Source organism: Bubalus bubalis, chromosome 4 (genome assembly GCF_019923935.1).
Source record: "Bubalus bubalis isolate 160015118507 breed Murrah chromosome 4, NDDB_SH_1, whole genome shotgun sequence".
NCBI classification, from domain to species: Eukaryota; Metazoa; Chordata; class Mammalia; order Artiodactyla; family Bovidae; genus Bubalus; species Bubalus bubalis.
The window spans coordinates 74,630,998-74,651,646 of NC_059160.1; the positions used below are offsets into that span (position 1 = coordinate 74,630,998).

General features: G+C 39.7%; 1 long non-coding RNA gene across 1 annotated transcript in view; it reads left to right on the forward strand.

Moving 5' to 3' along the window:
* The window catches only part of LOC112584567, a 65,917-nt gene that overhangs the window by 28,822 nt on the left and 16,446 nt on the right, over positions 1 to 20,649 (forward strand). Inside the window, exon 2 of the long non-coding RNA XR_003108855.3 lies at positions 8,409 to 8,544. This is a non-coding gene — a long non-coding RNA (uncharacterized LOC112584567). The remainder of the gene's footprint in view (positions 1 to 8,408; positions 8,545 to 20,649) is intronic.

A 20,649-nucleotide genomic window follows, 5' to 3' on the forward strand; every position in this document is an offset into this window, starting at 1 on the left:
GCAGTTTTCTTGACCTCAGGAATTTCCAGTCTTTAACAGATGAATGTGTAACATACAGACATACATCAATATACACACATACTATATTTACACATACAAAACAGGGCTGCACTCATTTTGTGTTGCAGGATGGGGGAGTTGAGGGGTACTGGGAAAATGGACACATTTTCAATAGGTTTCTCATATTTTTCCGCATTTGCTTCTTTTTGTCCCCCTTCTCTACAAGGATGGTGTTTTAAAAAATTAATGCATGTTTAATTTTCTTAAAAGTTTATGTCTTTTTCTTAAAAGACAAATATGTTTAATCAGTGAACTACTGAACTCCTCTGCTTCATTTTTCCTGGTAACCTATTAACAACTAGAATACGGTTCTGCAAAGTCCAACTTGAAAAATGCCAAGTGTGATGGTTAATTTTATGTGTCAACTTGGCTGAGCCACAGTGCCCAAATATTTGGTCAAACATCATTCTTAAAGTTCCTATGAGGGTGTTTTTTGTATGAGATATACATTTAAATCAGTGGACTTTGAGCAAAGCAGATTGCCGTCCTTAAGGTATGTGGGCCTCTTCCAATCAGCTGAAAACCTGACTAGAATAAAGGGCTTGACTTCCCCTGAGCAAGAAGGAATTCTACCAGCAAACTGCCTTTGGACTTAAATTATAACTCTTTACTGATTCTTCAGCCTGCTGATCTTCCCCATCAGATTTTGGATACACCAAGCCTGCATAATTGCAGAAACCAATTTCTTAAAATAAATTTCTTTATATATGTGTGTGCATATATACTGGTTCTGTTTCTCTGGAGAACCTTGACTAACACATTAAATTAATATGAATTTGGAAAACAAAATGGAGTCTATTTCCAGATAGACTGTTATTCATTGTAAAAAAAAAAAAAAAAAAAGCAATAAGAGCACACACATTTCTAATACTCTATACAAGTAGATTTTGAGATAAAGGGCAGTTAAAAACCAGGCACTGTGATCAACTGTGAAACATGTTAAAACAAAGTAAAAAAAAAAAAGTAAAAAAAGTGCCACCATAAGAAGTAAGGAATTAAGACATCAAAAAAAAAAAAAAAAAAAAATCCTAGATTCTTACTGAGGGACTATCTAAGGCAAGCCAGACAGACATGCTGGCAGAGGCTTCAACTCAGGGCTGGCTGATTTCAATCTCTTGACCATAGCGGTTTTCAATAAACCAATGCCATGATTCCTCTGCACACTCAAGAGCCATTGGCTCCCTGGTTAAGAGAATAAACTCTGAAGTTTTGCTATAGTCTAATATGTGACTCAGGTCATATTACTTAACCTTTCTGAGATTCTCTAACTTATCCAAAGCATGAAGATAACAGAACCCTGTAAGGTTACTATAATGATTAAATAATGGATGCACAGTGCCAAGTTCATGGTCTAGTCTGGAACATAGTAACTATTATTACCTCCACATGACATTAATTTTATTTTCTCTTTGCTTTCTCATTCAACTTCAGGATTTATTAGGTTTGGTTTCCTCCCCATCATTCAACTGAAAGCAGGCAAGTGTATATCCTAACCGGCCTCCTTTCCAAATCCAATGACCTTTTTTATCAAATCTCCTTCATCTCTGTATCCAGTTTGCCTATCAATTAGTCATTAAAACTGTATTGCACAACTTCTCTGGACCATACAGTGGGCCACATGTAAGGTACACAATGGTGAATATGTCAGGTGCAATCCCTACCCTCATGGAACATTCAGTCTTGTGCTGGGACTTTGACTTCAACAAGTAACTGCATGAAACCATATTAAGAAATTATACAATCAAAGAAAAGAACAGTGTGCACTAAAAGAGAGTGACAGAAGGGATATTTCATCAAGGAGTGTCAGGGAATTTCTGGGACCAGAGAAGGCAGGTTCCTTCCCACAGAAAGAACAGCAGCAAGTGGGAAGACCGTAAGGTGGAAAAGAGCTTCTCAGAGTGAAGGAAATAAAACAGCATCCACGTAGTTGGACAAGAGGAAGGGTGGTATGAAATGAACCCGGAGAACAGGCATGGGTTTAGTGACACAGGGCCTTGTAAATCATGCTGAAGGTTTAGACTGAATTCCAAGGGCAACTTGGGGCCACTGGAGGACTCCGAGCCAGAGATGATACAATCGCTGTGGCTGTGATCTGGAGAATGGATTAGAATGGATTAGAGACTGAGAGATCAGTTGGTTAGGGGGTTTCTGGTTATGGATGCTGAAAATGGAAGTAGACACACAAGTAGAAGAATCTGAGATAAAATTTTGGTGGAAAATTGAAAGAATCTGGAGATGAACTGGATGTGGAAAATAAAGACGAGAGAAATAAAGTGTAGTCACTCAGATGGGTCCAACTCTTTGCGACTCCATGGGCTGTAGCCCATCAGGCTCCTCTGTCCATAGGGATTCTCTGGGCAAGAATACTGGAGTGGGTTGCTATTTGCTTCTCTAGGGGATCTTCCTGACCCAGGAATTGAACCTGGGTCTCCCTCATTGCAGGCAGATTCTTTATCATTACTCCCAAGCTCAACTTTGAGCATCAGGCTGAATAACTAAGCCATTTACCAAGAAAAGACACAAAGTCATTGTCTGGGGAAAGGACCAGGATCTGAATATTTCCAGAAATCTCCCAGATGATTCCAATGGCTAGTCCCAGTTGAGAAAAATCAAACAAGAGGGGTGGTATAGAAGATAGTAGTAAAGTTTAATGACTAATGATTGTATATTTCTTTGGAGGTAGCTTGCCTTGTTCAAAATTTGTCACTGGGGAAGTTGGCTTCCTCATTTGTAAAATGGAAATAACAACAGAACATATGTTATGGAGCTGTTGTAAACCATTAATCTTATAAAATATCTGGAACGTTTTCAAGCTACCCTTCTTACAGTCAGTTGAATCACCCAGGTGCTTTCACATCTCCAAGCTCTTGCTTCTCCTTTTGCTTCTTCCATGTTGTGATATCCTATATTCTCTTCAGACAGAGTCTTCCTTGACAACTCCCCCTACTACCACCATCCCCAGCCAATCATCAGGGTCATTTCTCCTGGTGCATGATCATAGAATTTAACACATTCCATTCCATTCAGTCGATCAGTCGTGTCCAACTCTTTGCGACCCCATGGACTGCAGCACGCCAGGCCTCCCTGTTCATCATCAACTCCCAGAGTTTACCCAAACTCATGTCCATTGAGTCAGTGATGCCATCCAACCATCTCATCCTCTGTCGTCCCCTTCTCCTCCTGCCTTCAATCTTTCCCAGGACCAGGGTCTTTACAATTATTTCTTTATTTGTTTGTCTCCCGAACAAGACTTTAAACTTCTGGAAGTAACTGGCCTTATCTTAAATGTATGTCCACAGAACTTACTCTGATGTCATAGACTGAAATCCAGAATGAATTTGTTGGATTTAACTGAATTCAGCTAAGTTAAAAAACATGCTACCCTCAGGGACCAGATCTTATAAACTCTGGTTTAACTATGTTGTCATATGATGCAAACACAGCAAGTTAACACTCAAGGGATATAAAAAATTTACCCTAAATGGCTATTTAGGCACAAGCCTAAGCCTAAACCAGTCATGCCAAACATAACACCTTCTTATCTGCCTCTCACCTCTGCTTTGTTCTTCCTGGGCAATGTGGGGCCCATGCCTTTCTGAGGAACAGAAGAAGGGGGAAGGCAGTTGGGGAGGAAGAGACATACTCCTACAACTTTACAAAACCTTCCTTCGCTCCTTAATGGGGGAAAGGAAGGTAGAGAGAGCTGCTGCATGTGCTAGAAGAAGCACATCAGATTGGTTTGAGTCCTCTGTACCCCCATGGCTTGGTATAGTCAGTCTAAACACCAGTAGGCAAATACCAGTGACATTACAGGCAGAGCAAACTGGCCCAGAACAATTTTTGTAAGAGACCCATGGTTTTCATCATGACCTTGTATGGAAGCAAAACTTGATCTCCTTCATGCTAAAGCTTCCGGAGCCTTCAACCTCCAAAAAGCATGCATGATGGACTGGTTGTACACTTTAAACCAAAGTAACTTCAGAATCCAACCCCACTCATGTTAATGCTTCGGGAGACCTCAGTCTCCAGAAAGTATGCAGGAAATAGTGGTCAGGCATCTGAGACTGAAACAACCTGATAAAAGGTTTGGATCCCTGAGAGAAAAGATGAAAAGAATTTGTCATTCTATTCTTTAATCTCAAGGCAAATGGGCATAGCAGGAGGCAGTTTGAAATGTATAAACTGACAGTTTTTTGAGCCAAACAAATCTGTGTCCAGTCCTGACTCATTCACTTTTTAGTTCCTATGCTCATTAAAGTTAATACTAAATAATAATGATAATAACAACAGCTAACACCTACCAGTCTATCCTAAAGGAGATCAGTCCTGGGTGTTCATTGGAAGGACTGATGTTGGAGCTGAAACTCCAGTACTTTGGCTACCTGATGCAAAGAGCTGATTCATTTGAAATGATCCTCCCTGATGCTGGGAAAGATTGAGGGTAGGAGGAGAAGGGGACGACAGAGGATGAGATGGTTGGACTCACTGACCATCACTGACTCAATGGACATGAGTCTGGGTAAGCTCTGGGAGTTGGTGATGGACAGGGAGACCTGGCATGCTGCAGTTCATGGGGTTACAAAGAGTCGGACATGACTGAGTGACTGAACTGAACTGAACTGAACACTTACATATGTTTATTACATGCCAGACTGTTCTAAGTGTCTTACATATGTTAACTCATCTTAGTCCTGAGAAAAATAAAATCCACCAAGGAAGACACTTCTATCATACTTTACAGTGAAAGAAACAGTCCTTCACTGTTAGAATGATTGAGTAAATGGTACATGCTAGTAAAGAGCAGAGCCAGGATTCAAACCTAGGCAGTGTAGGTTCTGAATCCATGTAGTCTGGCTTCAAACACCAGGCTTACATCCACTGCATTTCCCTGCCTCCACGTGCCTCAGTACATCATCATCTGACTTTAAGAATCTATGTTTCATTGTCAAGTGGGTATAATGAGACCAACCTTAGTGATGTGTTGAAGGATATGGTGTAGGGAGAATCCTGGATACCAAAGGAGCACCTAGATAGGTTAAGTGCCTTTAATTTTCAACCTGTATGCTCATAATGTATTATGTGAATTCTGCTGCTGCTGCTAAGTCGCTTCAGTCGTGTCTGACTCTGTGCGACCCCATAGACGGCAGCCCACCAGGCTCCCTCATCCCTGGGATTCTCCAGGCAAGAATACTGGAGTGGATTGCCATTTCCTTTTCCAATGCATGAAAGTGAAAAGTGAAAGTGAAGTCACTCAGTCTTGTCCGACTCTTAGAGACCCCACGGACTGCAGCCTATCAGGCTCCTCCATCCATGGGATTTTCCAGGCAAGAGTACTGGAGTGGGGTGCCATTGCCTTCTCCGATGTGAATTCTAGGAAAATGCTAATAAAAGTCAGTTATCTAGAGTATCTGTTTTTGGGGGTTCCAAAATCACTGCAGATGGTGATTACAGCCATGAAATTAAAAGACGCTTACTCCTTGGAAGGAAAGTTATGACCAACCTAGACAGCATATTCAAAAGCAGAGACATTACTTTGCCAACAAAGGTCCATCTAGTCAAGGCTATGGTTTTTCCAGTGGTCATGTATGGATGTGAGAGTTGGACTGTGAAGAAAGCTGAGTGCTGAAGAATTGATGCTTTTGAACTGTGGTGTTGGAGAAGACTCTTGAGAGTCCCTTGGACTGCAAGGAGATCCAACCAGTCCATTCTAAAGGAGATCAGTCCTGGGTCTTCTTTGGAAGAAATGATGCTAAAGCTGAAACTCCAGTACTCATTGGAAAAGACTCTGATGCTGGGAGGGATTGGGGGCAGGAGGAGAAGGGGATGACAGAGGATGAGATGGCTGGATGGCATCACCGACTCGATGGACGTGAGTTTGAGTGAACTCCGAGAGTTGGTGATGGACAGGGAGGCCTGGCAATTCATGCAGTTCATGGGGTTGCAAAGAGTCGGACACGACTGAGCAACTGAATTGAACTAATCTAGAGAATCCAAGAACAGCAAATGTATGGGTGGGTGGTTGGACAAATTGGATGCTCCAGAATGTACTTTTCTGAAATTTTAATTGATCCAGAAGGCAGTTTTATTCTGTCAAGTCAATTATCTCAATACTTCTAAGTAAACAATGGCTTCTGTTGTCAACAGAAGCCCACCAAAGAGCAACAACCAGCTGGAGGTATGAGTCAAAAGGTGGGAGAGCCTGAGGGAAAACAATTATTTAGATCTGGAGCAGCCAGTTCCAGAAAAGTTACTGATGCATGATCAGAACATTTCCAGAAGAGAAGAGGGAAGGCCAGTGTAATGAGAGGAACCTGCATGATCAAAGGCACTGAGGTGTGAATGAGAACTCCCTTTTCTCAGGGTCAGAGCAGAGTGAACAGTGAACAACAGCAAGGATGATGGAGGCCTGGGAAGCTGGACAGGGTGATGGATGTCACACAGTGGAGTGTGGATTTCATTCTATGTGTGACAGGGAGCCACCAAGAGTTTTAGAAAGGACATCAGACTTGTGCTTTAGCAAGACAATTCGTGTAGTGTTGTGTGTGGATTAAAGTGGAAAGTATAGCCATCAGGGAGACCCTTTTTGAGGTAGAAAGTATAACAGAATTTTTTTTTCACACCAATATATTAAAACATTCACCAAAATACACCACTGTATTAAAATCTTGAGAGAGAAGGACCAAATATTATTTGTACTAAGAGTGAAAATAAATCATTACTGCCTCTAATGAGATTAAATTAAAAAACTGTAGTTCTTAGCAAAACTGCCACGTAAAATTTTAGACACACAAAGAAAATAATTGTAGAAGTATGCACATATTTCCACCAGAGAATGGAATCTGGACAAAGTGGGCAAAGTAAGCAAAGAAGTAAACAGTGTTCAGAGCTTAAGAAATTCCTTGCTTTTCACCAAGAAGGGCCAACACTGTTTTCTTTGAATTGGCTCTTGTACTTCCTTGAAAAGAAATTGATAGTGTTGTGGGAAATTCAACTATTGAAATAACAACGAAAACTGCAACCCAATATGAGGAAACTGGTATTATGTCACAGAGACAAGTCACTGAACTTTTGACCTGCACACCCAAAAAAATGGAGAGAATGTTTCAAAAGAATCAAGTCTGAATAATAGAAAACAGCCTACCACTTCCCCTCATCCACATTTGACCTTGGGGGGACAGACAGGAACTTGGCTAACTTAGGTCGTCCACACTGGTCATTAATTCTCCACAGAATCCAAAGCCAAAACACTGTTTCTTCAAGGTCCCTCCCAAGACCCTCTTTCTAAGTGACATGTCCCCTCACTGAATATTCTTCCCCATACTGATCATTCTCACTACTTGTATGGGTAATTAGTCTAAATATTTGTTCTTCTCAAACAGGGCCTTTTAACTATTCTTCTTTCTTTTTTTTTTAAATTGTCTTTATTTTATTTTTAAACTTTACAAAATTGTATTAGTTTTGCCAAATATCAAAATGAATCCGCCACAGGTATACATGTGTTCCCCATCCTGAATCCTCCTCCCTCCTCCCTCCCCATACCATCCCTCTGGGTCGTCCCAGTGCACTAGCCCCAAGCATCCAGTATCATCTTTTAACTATTCTTTAAATATTTTATGTATACATAGTTTGTTTCTCCAATTTAACAGTAAGCATTTAAAGTGGGAATATTTGGATATATTTTTATAATACTTTAATTGGGGCATACAAAAAGAAAAAACAATAAAGCAACAGCAACAATAACAGCTAAGCCAGTTTGAATGCTAGCCATGTTTTCAGCACTGTTTCAAAAGCTATACATGCATTAATCACTACAACAACTACATGAGGTTGATGCCATTATTGCCCTTAGTTTACACTTGAGGAAACTGAAGTATAGGAGAGGTAATCATTTTTACCACAGTTACACAGCTTGTACGCATATGATCTCAGGAAATCTGATACCAGAATTGTGCTTCAAAGTACCATTTAATGTATTATTTTATTTGAATTTGAATTCAAAAAGAAATTTGAAAATCAGAGGTGCTAGGTAGGAACTGGAGGCATGATCTGGGATCAAGTAAGGTTTGGTTTTTTAAAACTTTGAGAAACAATTTTTTTCGTAGCCTCCAAAAGATTTTGTGGTCCATAATACACAGGGTCATCTTTAACTTGGACACCAAGGGAAACATGGTGTCCTGGACCTCTGCCTCCACTGTATTGCCTCGATTTTAATCTGCTGTCATTTACTGTGACCTAAAAATAATGTGAATAAAGCAGATACAGTGGTAGTAAGTAGAAGATGCATACCAAACAGAAAACATATTCACTTCTCACTGAACCAATAAACTCTTCTCTCACTTTCTATTTAGTTAATGGCTGTGACTGGCATGTGAGAAGAGTGAGGAGAAATGACTTCAGTGGCCCCACAGGAGTTTGGAGCAGAGAACAGGGCATCATCAGGTCTGGCACTGTTCTTGGGCACCAAGTCCCTCGTCTACCACCACAGTGAGTACCTGCCTTCCTTTAAGCCAGAACAGCACACCCCACTGGAAAGCAGAGCTGAGCTGTGAAAGCAACAGGTATTATTTCCAAGCTGTCCTGGTCTTTGAGGCTTTGTGTTCTTGAGTGGTCTACACATTGTGTTTCAAATTCAATTTTTCCAGTGTACAGCTTGGCCTTAACTTTCCTCTCTAACTCTCAGGTTTCAGTATACTCTCTTCTCTAGTTCTATCCCTATGCTCACTTGAGTACCTGGCCAGCCCGCCATATTCTCATGAAGGGAGGGTTTGACCATAGGCAATATCTTATCAGAGTACAGACTCTGGACCAACCTGCACCTTAACTCACTCCTACCCTTATCATACCCATCATGTATCACGCACAAGGCCTATTCTGGGCATAACTGGCAGCAGGGACATTGTAATAGGACACCTGAGGCCCTACTAGGTAAGCCTCTGGTAGCGACATGACAAGTAAGCCATCAAACCACTGTGCTGCCCTGAGACCACCACGTAAGAGAGCCTGGCCAGCCTCCATGAGGAGAGAGACCACTGCAGTCAATACACAGAACCAACCTCGAGAAATGTGGGTGAGGTCCTCTTGTCTCTGCTGCGCTGACAGATGACTGCAGCTGTATCAGGAGTGACCCCAGGCAGGGCAACAAAAGAATCACCCAGCTGAGCCCTGGCTCCTCAGATCTCAGACCTTCCCTGCCCAAACTGCTAAGATGTAGTAATTTATGAGCAGATAATATTAAGTAGATTTTGGCAAGGTTTGTTATGAAGAAATAGATAACTTCTTAAAAACTCCAAGTGAAAATTGAGAAAAGAATCTTAATATCTCTTAAAGTTATACCATGATACAACATACTATCTTCTTCAACAGTCACCATTAAACCATTAAACCAAGGTATAGTGTCTAACTGCCCTTTCGCTACTGCCACGACTACAACAACATCATGCATGCACACATTCTCCAATCTCTTGCCTGCTCTATCAGATGTTCTTCTGGACTTTCCATTTCTCTGTGTCCATATTGCTATATTTCTAGCTCAGTCCTTTTAACTAATCCCATTCCCATATTTCCAGTTTCTTCAGTCTATGAAGAGTAGCCATCACTTACTATGAAATTGATGGTACTTACAGTACCAGAAACTGTCAGCTTCTCACTATCAACTTATCAAGCAGACACCATTGTTCTGTTCACTTGATATAAGAGAAAGCTTAAGTACAGTAGATTAAGTCTACTCAAAGTCACAAAGCTAGTAATGGTTGATGGAGCTAGGATTTGAATCCAGGCAGAAAGGCTCAAATTCAAACCCTTAAAATTTACGCTGTACAAACTCTCCAGGTGACCCCTCAACCCCCAGGCACTCCAGACTTTACATTTCAAAACCAAACTCATCCTTTTTCTCTTACAAACCTCACATTCCCTTCTTTGATAAATACCATTTACTTACATGCCCAAAGAATAAACTTCCCACACATCTGATGAGGAACCTCACCCCCTGGAATCCATGCACTCTCATTCATCTCACTATCATTGCCTTACATCAGGATATCATTATTTTCATCTTAAATAACTACAAATAGGCTTGCTGCTAGTCTCCTTACCTGTGACTGGATGGGTGAGTCACTTTTCCTCTTCACTATTTTTTTGTTTTCCCTCAATCCATACCTACATCATTAAGGATATACTTTGCCAGCAGAATATACCATGATAGGTACAAGATAGTTGGCCATACTGATATGAGTATGACTATGTACGATTACTGGAGCTTGTGGGTGTGTGTTTGTGTGCGTGTATGTGTAAGAGGTAAGTGTTGCTTGTGAATAGGGCAACCAATTCCTTCCAGTTTGCCCCACCAAATTTCCCCTATTTTTGCACTAAGAGTCTTGCATCCCAGAAAACTGCTGCCTTCCAGGCAAAACCCAACAACTGGTCAGCCTTCCGGAGGGAGTGACTGAGTACAGGATTTAACTAAGTGACTCAATGTGGAACGCTGTGCTGATGTTCTGCCTCCACTGAAGCCAGTTGACATTATGGCTTCTCTCTCTCCCTTTCATAACACTAACCAGAGAGAGGAGTCATAATAAATGCCACCAGTCTCTTATATCTTCATTTAAATCAACCTACCAGCATCCTCTGAAACAGATGACTGTGGTGTGCTTCTTAAAATGCGGTCTTCACTTGGTTTCCAGCCCTCACACTGTCCTGATTTTTCTCTAGTTTTAATCTCTCAACCTTCTTTGATGACTCCTCTTTCATTGTCTATCTTCATGTTGGAAAGCCCCCACTTTCTGTTTGGCCCTAGTGATTTTTCTCTTCCAGTATCTACTGGATACATGACTTATCTAATACACTGTCAAGTTCAGAATCAATTACAGAATAGATATACAGTCAAGAAGAGGAGATGAAAATGTCACTTTGTTATTGATTTTTAATATACTGGAGAATATGGTTGAGTCACAGATAACTGGCCTTGCTAATATTTTAGTGACAAACCCATGCAGAGATAGTTACAGTTAGACAATCACAGGTTTCTCCCAAAGCAAACAGACTTTGGAAAACTCACAATATAAAAGATTAGAAAATGTATATTCTCTGAAGGTAGATATCCCCAAAAGATACACAGAATTAATTAACTATGAATAGTGCATCTGTCTTCCAAAATGACCAATTAGTTATGTCAACCCTCCTCCCCTGGGGAACAGTGACTAAGAGGACAGTAAGAAGTCAGGACTGGGACACTGATGGCAGTTGGGCTTCCCTTGTAGCTCAGTTGGTAAAGAATCTTCCTGCAATGCAGCAGACCCGGGTTCAATCCCTGGGTCAGGAAGACACCCTGGAGAAGTAAATGGCAACTCACTCCAGTATCCTTGCTTGGAGAATCCCATGGACAGAGGAGCCTAGAAGGCTAGACCATGGGCTTGCAAGTGTTGGACACAATATACCAATTTACTTTAATGACTTTCCACTACATCTCCAGCTTCAACCTCTTCCCTGAGATTCAGATTTACATGTCCACCCACCTACCCAGCCTCTCTGCCTTAAAGTCTAATAAGCATTTCAAACTCAACATGTATAATAGAGAACTTGAGTGTTTCATTATCCTCTTCACTTCTGGGTTAGTTTGCTAGGTTTGCTTGGGTATTGCTATGCCATAATAAAATGGCATAGGCTGAGAGGCTTAAACAACAGAAATTTATTTTCTCAGTTCTGGAAGCTAGAAATCTAAGATCAAGGTGCCAGCAGGGTTGGTTTCTCCATGGCTTGGTTTCTCCAAGTCCCTCTCCATGGCTTGCAGACAGCCTCCTTCTCATTTACTTCACATGCCTTTTCTCTGTGCACGTGCATCCCTGATGTCTTTCTCTTCTTATAAGAACACAAGCCATGTTAGATTAGAGCCTGTCTTATGAACTTATTTAACCTTAATTTCCTCTTTAAAGGCCCTATCTCTAACTACAGTCACATTGGGAATTAGGGTTTCCAAACAGAAACTGGGAGAAAGACAGAATCCAGTCCATTAAAAACATTTTTCCACAATCTGGCCCCCATTTCAGGAAATGGCACTACCACTGGCCAGTTGCCAAAACTTTAGGAATTGAGTAGGACGTATCCAGCACATTAGCAAGTTATTAACACCATTTCCATATCCCACCACCTCCATTACAGACTCTAGGTTCAACCATTATCTTATACCTGCTCTATTGAGACAGTCTCCTAACTGGTTTTCCTGCTTTCTTCTTGCCTTTCCTGCTTCCTTTCATGCCCTGCCATAGTCTATCTTCCATATATCCATCAGAGGTATCTTTAAAAGTGTCAGATGTTACTGCTTCTCTGATTTGAACACTCCAATGGCTTCTCATTACTTTAGAATAAAACCCAGTATAGTCTCTGACTCACCATGATCTATCCCTTACCTGGCTGTCCTTACTGCACATCACGCTTCCCTACCATTCCCTCAACTTCAGTCACTTTGGCCTCCTTGATTTTCTTAAAGCAGGAAAAGCTCATTTCCGTGTCACAAGCATTGCAATGTGGTGGTCCTTGTTCTTCTGCCTGGAACTCTGTAGGACTGTTTTCCCCTTTTAATTTTATTTATATCTCTACAATTGTAACTTCCCTAGTAGAATCTTCCTTGACTTCCTTATTTACAATACACCTTCCCCCCACCACGACTCTCTACTCCCTTACCCTCCTCTATTTTCCCTCAAAGCCTTTATGACCACTTGAAACTACAGTGGATTTGTATTTGATTAGTTGTTTACTGTTAGTCTTTTCTATCAGACTGGAAGCTTTGAGAAGCTTCTTCTTCTCTATGGTACTGAGAACAGTTCTTTAACACAAAACAGAAAATTTGATCATGCTATTTCCTTTCTTAAGTGCTCCAGCATCTGACTTCCCACCCAGTTAAAATCTTGGCATTTTATGCAGTATATAATAAAGTTTTCCTACTCTTCAGTTTCACCTCTAGCTACTCACCATGCAGCCTGAGCTCCAGCCCCTAATAACCTTTTCAAGACCAGAGTCATGCTCACTTATCTTGGAATGCTTGACCTCTAGCATAGTACCTGGCACAAAATGGCTACAAAGCAACTGACATTAAGTGGCAGGAATTATTATAAAAGCAGAGAGCATAAAGTGTCTGCATTTTACATTTAACTAGTTTGCTACTATGTTGATAAAATGGTGATAATAAAATTATCCCTACCAATCCCACAGGTTTATTGCTTTTTCAAAAAAATCAAATTCATTAATATTTATAAAGCACCTGCTATGTGCCTGGCACCATCACAGGTGGTGGGAATACATTAGTGAGTAGATCAGATGAAGATTTCAGCCTCCATGGAATTTACGCTCTAGTAAAGGGAAGATATTTAAACACACACACACGCACGCACACACACGCACGCACACACACACACACCCAAGTGCAACAGAGAGAACTAAATCAAGAAAGAAGGGTGAAGAGTATCTGGTGCAACGCATATCACATTTCACATGTGGTGGTCAGGGAAGTCCTTACAAGGCTGATGATGACATTTGAACAGAGACTTAAAAGTGTTGAGGGAACAAGCCAGGTAGGAAGTTCTGGGGAAAGAACATTCCCTTCAGAGGACACAACAAAGGCAAAGGCCCTGAAACAAGAGCACGGTCTACAGAGCTCAAGGCTACATTAAAGGTCATAAAGTAAGTGCCGGTAAATATAAAAGGATCAAATCAGACGTATGCTCCCAGACCACAGCTGAATTGAAGGTGGGAGGAGAAGGGAACCACAGAGGATGAGATGGTTGAATGGCATCATCGACTCAATGGCCATGAGTTTGAGTAAGCTCCGGGAGTTGGTGAGGGATAGGGAGGCCTGGCATGCTGCAGTCCATGGGGTCGCAAAGAGTGGAACACAATTGAGTGACTGAACTGAACTGAACTGATAATAACTTTAATAAATAACAAAGCATCTCTGGATAATTCCCCAATATTTGGAAACTAAATAACACTTCTAACCACCCCATGGATCAAAGAAGAAGTTAAAGGGAAAATTAGAAAGTACTTTAAACTGAATGAAATTGAAGACACAAAATATCCAAATTTTTGTGAAATTTATAGAACTAAAACACCTATATTAGAAAAGAACAAAAGTTTGAAATTAATGACTTCAGCTTCTGTCTTAAGAAGCCAAAAAAATAAAAGCATATAAAACCCAAAGTAAGGAGAATAAAATATACTGATAAAGATCAGAGTAGAAAATAATGAAATAGAAATCACAAAAAAAAAAAAGAAGAGAGAGAGACAATTAAAAAAAAGAAACTTACTCTTTAGGAAATCAATAAAACCGATAAAACTCTCATAAGCAAGATCAGAAAAAGAAGACATAAACTACCAATATCAGGAAGGAGAGAAGTTACATGACAAATTCTACTGCTATTAAAAGAAAAATAAAGAAATATTATGAACAACTTTATGCCAAGGAATGCAACTAACCTTGCTGAAATGTACAAATTTCTGGAACAGTGTGAGCTACCATAGCTTATACAGAAAAGAACAGATAGTGAATAGCCCTATATCTATGGTTCAAGATGGTGGAGTAGAAGGACATGTCTTCATCTCCTCCTGCGAGAGCACCGAAATCAAATCTATTTTTAAATGCCATCTATTAAAGTTGAATGAAAACCCTTTCCACAAAAACATCTAGGACCAGATCATTTCATTAGTGAATTCCACCAAACATTTAAGCAAAGTATAATACCTATTCTAAACAAACTCTTCTAAAAAATTTAACAAGAGGGAAATTAAAAGATGCTTGCTCCTTGGAAGAAAAGTTATGACTAACCTAGACAGCACAGTAAAAAGCAGAGACATCACTTTGCCAACAAAGGTCCATATAGTCAAAGCTATGGTTTTTCCAATAGTCATGTATGGATATGAGAGGTGGACCATATAGAAGGCTGAGGACTGAAGAATTAATGCTTTCAAACTGTGGTGCTGGAGAAGACTCTTGAGAGTTCCTTGGACAGCAAGAAGATCAAACCAGTTAATCGTAAAGGAAATCAAACCTGAATATTCATTGGAAGGACTGATGCTGAAGCTCCAATACTTTGGCCATCTGATGTGAAGAGCCAACTCACTGGAAAAGACCCTGATGCTGGGAAAGATTGAGGGCAGGAGGAAAAGGGGGCAACAGAGGATGAGATGGTTGGATGGCATAAGTGACTCAATGAATATGAGTTTGAGCAAGCTCCAGGAGATTGTGAGGGACAGGGAAGCCTGGAGTGCTATGTAACAGTTCATGAGGTCACAGAGAGTAGGACACGACTTAGTGACTGAACAACAGTACTTTCCAACTCATTCTCTGAGACCGGCATTATCTGATAACACAACCAGGCAAAGATAGTAATGAAAACTAAAGCTCTTATGAGAATAGATGTAAAAATTCTTAACAAAACTTCAGCAAGTTGACTGTGACAACATATAAAAAAGGTAATAGCTCAGGGTCAAGAAGGGGTTTATCCCAGATGTACAGTGTTATTAATAGAAAAAGAGCAAGGAGGCCCAGGTGCCTAGACTAAATGAGTCGTGAAACTGAGCTAAGATCTGAGAAGAGGAACTAGATCATGAGAGCAACAGCATAGGTTCTAGATCACTTGACTTAATTGGTTTTAGTGGCCCTAAGCTGAATGCACAATACTAATGGTGAGAATTTGAGACCCTTTTATAGGCAAAAAAGGAAGATTTGGGGGGAGAGTGAATACCAGAGAGAACTGTCAACCTCAATGTAAAGCCTTAGACTTTAAATCTGAGAAGCTATTACAGAGTTTTGAGCAGAGGAGTGATATAATAACATGGCTTAAAAAAAAATAATAACATGGCTTGACTCTGTTTTAATAATCTATTTTGTTGAGAACATATTTTAGTAGAGTAAGGTTAGACACAAGTAAACCAAATAATAACATGTAAATGAAAGTATTTTATAAATTATAAGTCAAATATTGTGATAACTTTGTCATTTCTTAGCACATCATTTCTAACATTCATTCTGCTCTACATATATTTCTTACAAAGAATAGACTTTTAATAAAATACACTTTGATAGGGAAGGCTCTCAGAGAAATGTGGGAATCTTTCTTGGTTGTGGGGTGATCACTGTAGTACAATGGAGTTCATCAAACCCTTTTACTACACATCCCTCAGTTTAATTGTCATAAACAAAATGTAATGTTTAATGCTAGGATCTTAGAATAATATTACATTCCTAATGTCATGGTCCTGACTTGATTGTGATGCCAGAAATACATAATATTTAACATTTTCCCAAAGCATTGGTCTCCCCTAGATCAGCCATCTGCAGTCCTTGTCTTCCTGACTGATGGTATCTTATAGGATTTAACTCCTACTTGTGTCAGAGTAAGCTTGAAGAAGCTTCATCTACTACTAGGCACAACAGGGTGTGAAGTTTCCAAGGCGTAAAGATATTAGAAATGGTATTTATTTGCAATGACTGGAGACAACTTAAAACTCCCAGAAAGTGAAAAACTAGAAAGACCGAGGAAGAAGAGCCAAAAATAGAACCAGATTAATGAAACCAAGGACCAAGTCCAAGATGTAAAGCACCAGTGGGTGACAAGTTCATGTCCAGGACAGCTGGAATCAGAATTTTTGTTCAATGTTGTGGATATGGAATAAAAAATAGAGTTTTCTTTTATAAAAGATTTGGAATATGCTCAGAGGTAAAATGGCCATTTTAAAACATATAATACAACACATGCCTAATTTTTTGTTCAAGGTTATAATGATTTAGTTTGTTTCAGCACTCCTAACAGAATAATACAATGGTGAGAGTGCTAAGTCCCCTCACAGCTGGACAGGGAAGACTTTTTTGGAAGAAGTAAATACCAGGTAGAGAATTATCAACATCATCCACACATAAGTCAGTTCTGCTGACATGAAAATGTTTTTCATAGGTAGTCTTTGCAGTTTCTATTTAGCACACAGGCCTTCTACCTGGGAAAGTCCAGCTTGGTGATGACATTTCGGTCCAGCTCACAAAGTTACCTGTGCTTCAGGGTAATGTTTTTTAAAGCTGAACATTATTTGGAAAACAAAAGTGATGAGCCAACTAACCCACACATGTCATATTGAAATCTTAGGAGGAAATTACTGCCTACAAAACACATACACATACGCACACAACCACTTTTTAACATTTTTTAGTTTCACTGAGTTCTATTTAGTTGACTTCGGAATGTTTGAAACATATGAGAATGTTTGAAAATTTCTGAGAAATTTTGTTTCAATAATTTTCTTATAGAAATGTTCGGGAAATAAAAATGTTTTATTTTATTCATTTGCATATTCACTCAGTAAGCAAATGCTGAAATGTATCCTCAATAGTTAGCACTCAGCTTATAACAATGAAAAATTGAGGTTCATGTACTCAAGGACTAAAGTGAAGAATAGGAGCATATGCAAGTAGCTATAATTCAAAGAGACAAGGTGATTAGAGAAGTATAAACAAAGTACTTGGGGTTAAAGAGAAGGAAGTGTCTAACTGCCAGGGTCTTTGAAGAGCAACAGAAAGAGTTATATAAAACTTCAATCTTCATGGATTAGAAAGAATTTATGAAGATGAGAAGCAGAAAGCATGACATTTCAAGCAGAGAGAATAAAACCTGAAGGTACAAAAGAGCATGTTAAGCCTTATGCCATATTGAAGAAGCCTTCTACCTTTGGTACCCCCAATACCTAGCACCTAACCAGTAATTAATCAGATGGTGATTGCAGCCAGGAAATTAAGAGATGCTTATTCCTTGGAAGGAAAGTTATGACCAAACTAGATGTTGATGTATGGCAAAACCAATACAATATTGTAAAGTAATTAGCCTCTAATTAAAATAAATTTAATTTAAAAAAAAAACCAGAGACATTACTTTGCCAACAAAGGTCCGTCTAGTCAAGGCTATGGTTTTTCCAGTGGTCATGTATGGATGTGAGAATTGGACTGTGAAGAAAACATAGAGCCAAAGAATTGATGCTTCTGAACTGTGGTGTTGGAGAAGACTCTTGAGAGTCCCTTAGAATGCAAGGAGATCCAACCAGTCCATTCTAAAGGAGATTAGTCCTGGGTGTTCATTGGAAGGACTGATGCTGAAGCTGAAATTCCAATACTTTGGCCACCTCATACGAAGAGTTGACTCATTGGAAAAGACCCTGATGCTGGGAGGGATTGGGGGCAGGAGGAGAAGGGGACAACAGAGGATGAGATGGCTGGATGGCATCACTAACTTGATGGACATGAGTTTGGGTAAACTCCAAGAGTTGGTGATGGACAGGGAGGCCTGGCGTGCTGCGATTCATGGGGTCGCAAAGAGTCGGACACGACTGAGCAACTGAACTGAACTGATCTTATGATTGAGAATGAAAATGTTGTGATCATTTTGTGCTTATTATGAAATTTTGATGATGACTATAATGATGACAAAACAGGATCATGCTATAGAACTTGATCAAAGTGTCCATGTGGCTATGCTAACCACTTATTTACTACCACAATCAACCTGCTTGCACTTTCCATTTTCAAACCCTTCAGTGTACTCTGAGAAAGTACAATATCAAAACTTCACACACACAACCAAATTGTTCCAAAATAAATCAGGAAAGTAATAGAGATGATAGAATAAAGAAAATTAGTACAAACTAAGATTGGACTAATTCTATAACGTATACCCTAATATATAGGGTCTTTACAGACTATAGGATTTCTATAGTCTTTAAAATAAAAACAATTTATCACTAGACTAAAAATAAACAGAATGTACAGCCCAGAAGTAGAAGCTATTAGATATAGCATTGTAATAGTCAATAAAGGAGACACCATTAATCAACAAGAAAGTGAAGGTTTGGCCAATAACTGCTGTCTGAGTGATTAGTTAGCAATTTGGAAAAAATCTATTTAGAACCTTATTTCATTTCACTCAACCAAAACAAATTGTAGAAAAATTAAGGAAGTAAATATAAAAAATCAATATGTATATCTATGGCTGATTCATGTTGATATTTGACAGAAACCAACAAAATTCTGTAAAGCAATTATCCTTAAATTAAAAAATAAATAAATTTTTTAAAAGCAATAAAGCATAAAAAATTAGAAATTAGTTGGAAGAAAGAAGCTACATGAATATTTATCAAGTGTCTAGAGGCAAAACGATTTACTAAGCTTAAAAATGATAAAAGACATAAGGGAGAGAATGAAAGATTACACTACATGAAAATACAAAACTTCATATACAAACTCTGAAAATCATGAGCTTAGTATCTAGTTGTAGAAATGCCTAGAGAACATACTAAAAGCATTAATATCTTTATAGTATTAGAAGCTTACATAACTTGACCAAAAACTCCACATAAAAAGGGAGGGTTTAAAAAAAAAGGGGGGGAGGGATAAAATACTTTAAAAATGTAAAATTGTTTCTGTTGTTTAGTAGCTAACTGTCTGACTCTTTGGGACCCCATGGACTGCAGCACACCAGGCTACCCTGTCTTTAACTATCTCCCAGAGTATCCTCAAACTCATGTCCATTTGAGTCCCTGATGCTATCCAACCATTTCATCCTCTATTGCCCCCTTCAGCTTCAGCATTAGTCGTTCCAATGAATATTCAGGGTTGATTTCCTTTAGGATTGAGTGGTTTGATGTTCTTACTGTTCAAAGGACTCTCAAGAGTCTTCTCCAACACCACAGTTTGAAAGCATCAATTCTTCATCCCTCAGCCTTCTTTATGTTCCAACTTTCACGTTGATATAGGACTATTGGAAAAATCATAGCTTTGACTATTAGACCTCTGTTGGCAAAGTGATGTCTCTGCTTTTTACTATGCTGCCTAGGTCTGTCATAGCTGTTCTTTCAAGAAGTGCCTTTTGATTTTATGGCTGAAGTCACTGTCCACAGTGATTCTGGAGCCCAGGAAAATACCTGTCACTGTTTTCATTTTTTCCCCATCTATTTGCCATGAAATGATGGAACCAGATGCCATGATCTTAGTTGTTTGACTGTTGAGTTTCAGGCCAGCTTTTTCACTCTCCTTTTATTCTTATTAAGAGGCTCTTTGGACTTCCCCTCGCGGCTCAGACAGTAAAGAATCTGCCTGCAATGTGGGAAAGAAAGAAATTGAAGTCACTCAGTCGTGTCCGACTCTTTGCGACCCCATGGACTGTAGCCCATCAGGCTCCTCCATCCATGGGATTTTCCAGGCAAGAGTGCTGGAGTGGATTGCCATTTCCTTCTCCAGGGGATCTTCCTGACCCAGGAATCAAACCTGGGTCTCCTACGTTGCAGGCAGACACTTTACCATCTGAGCCACCAGGGAAGCCTGCAATGTGGGAGACCTGGTTCAATTCCTGGGTTGGGAAGATCCCCTGGAGAAGGGAACAGCTAACCACTCCAGTATTCTGGCCTGGAGAATCCCGTGGACAGAAGAGTCTAGCTGGTTACAGTCCATGGGGTCACAAAGAGTCAGACACGACTAAGCGACTTTTACTACTTTCAAGAGGCTCTTTAGATCCTCTTTGCTTTCTGCTATTAGCATGGTATCATCTGCATATTTGAGGTTGATAT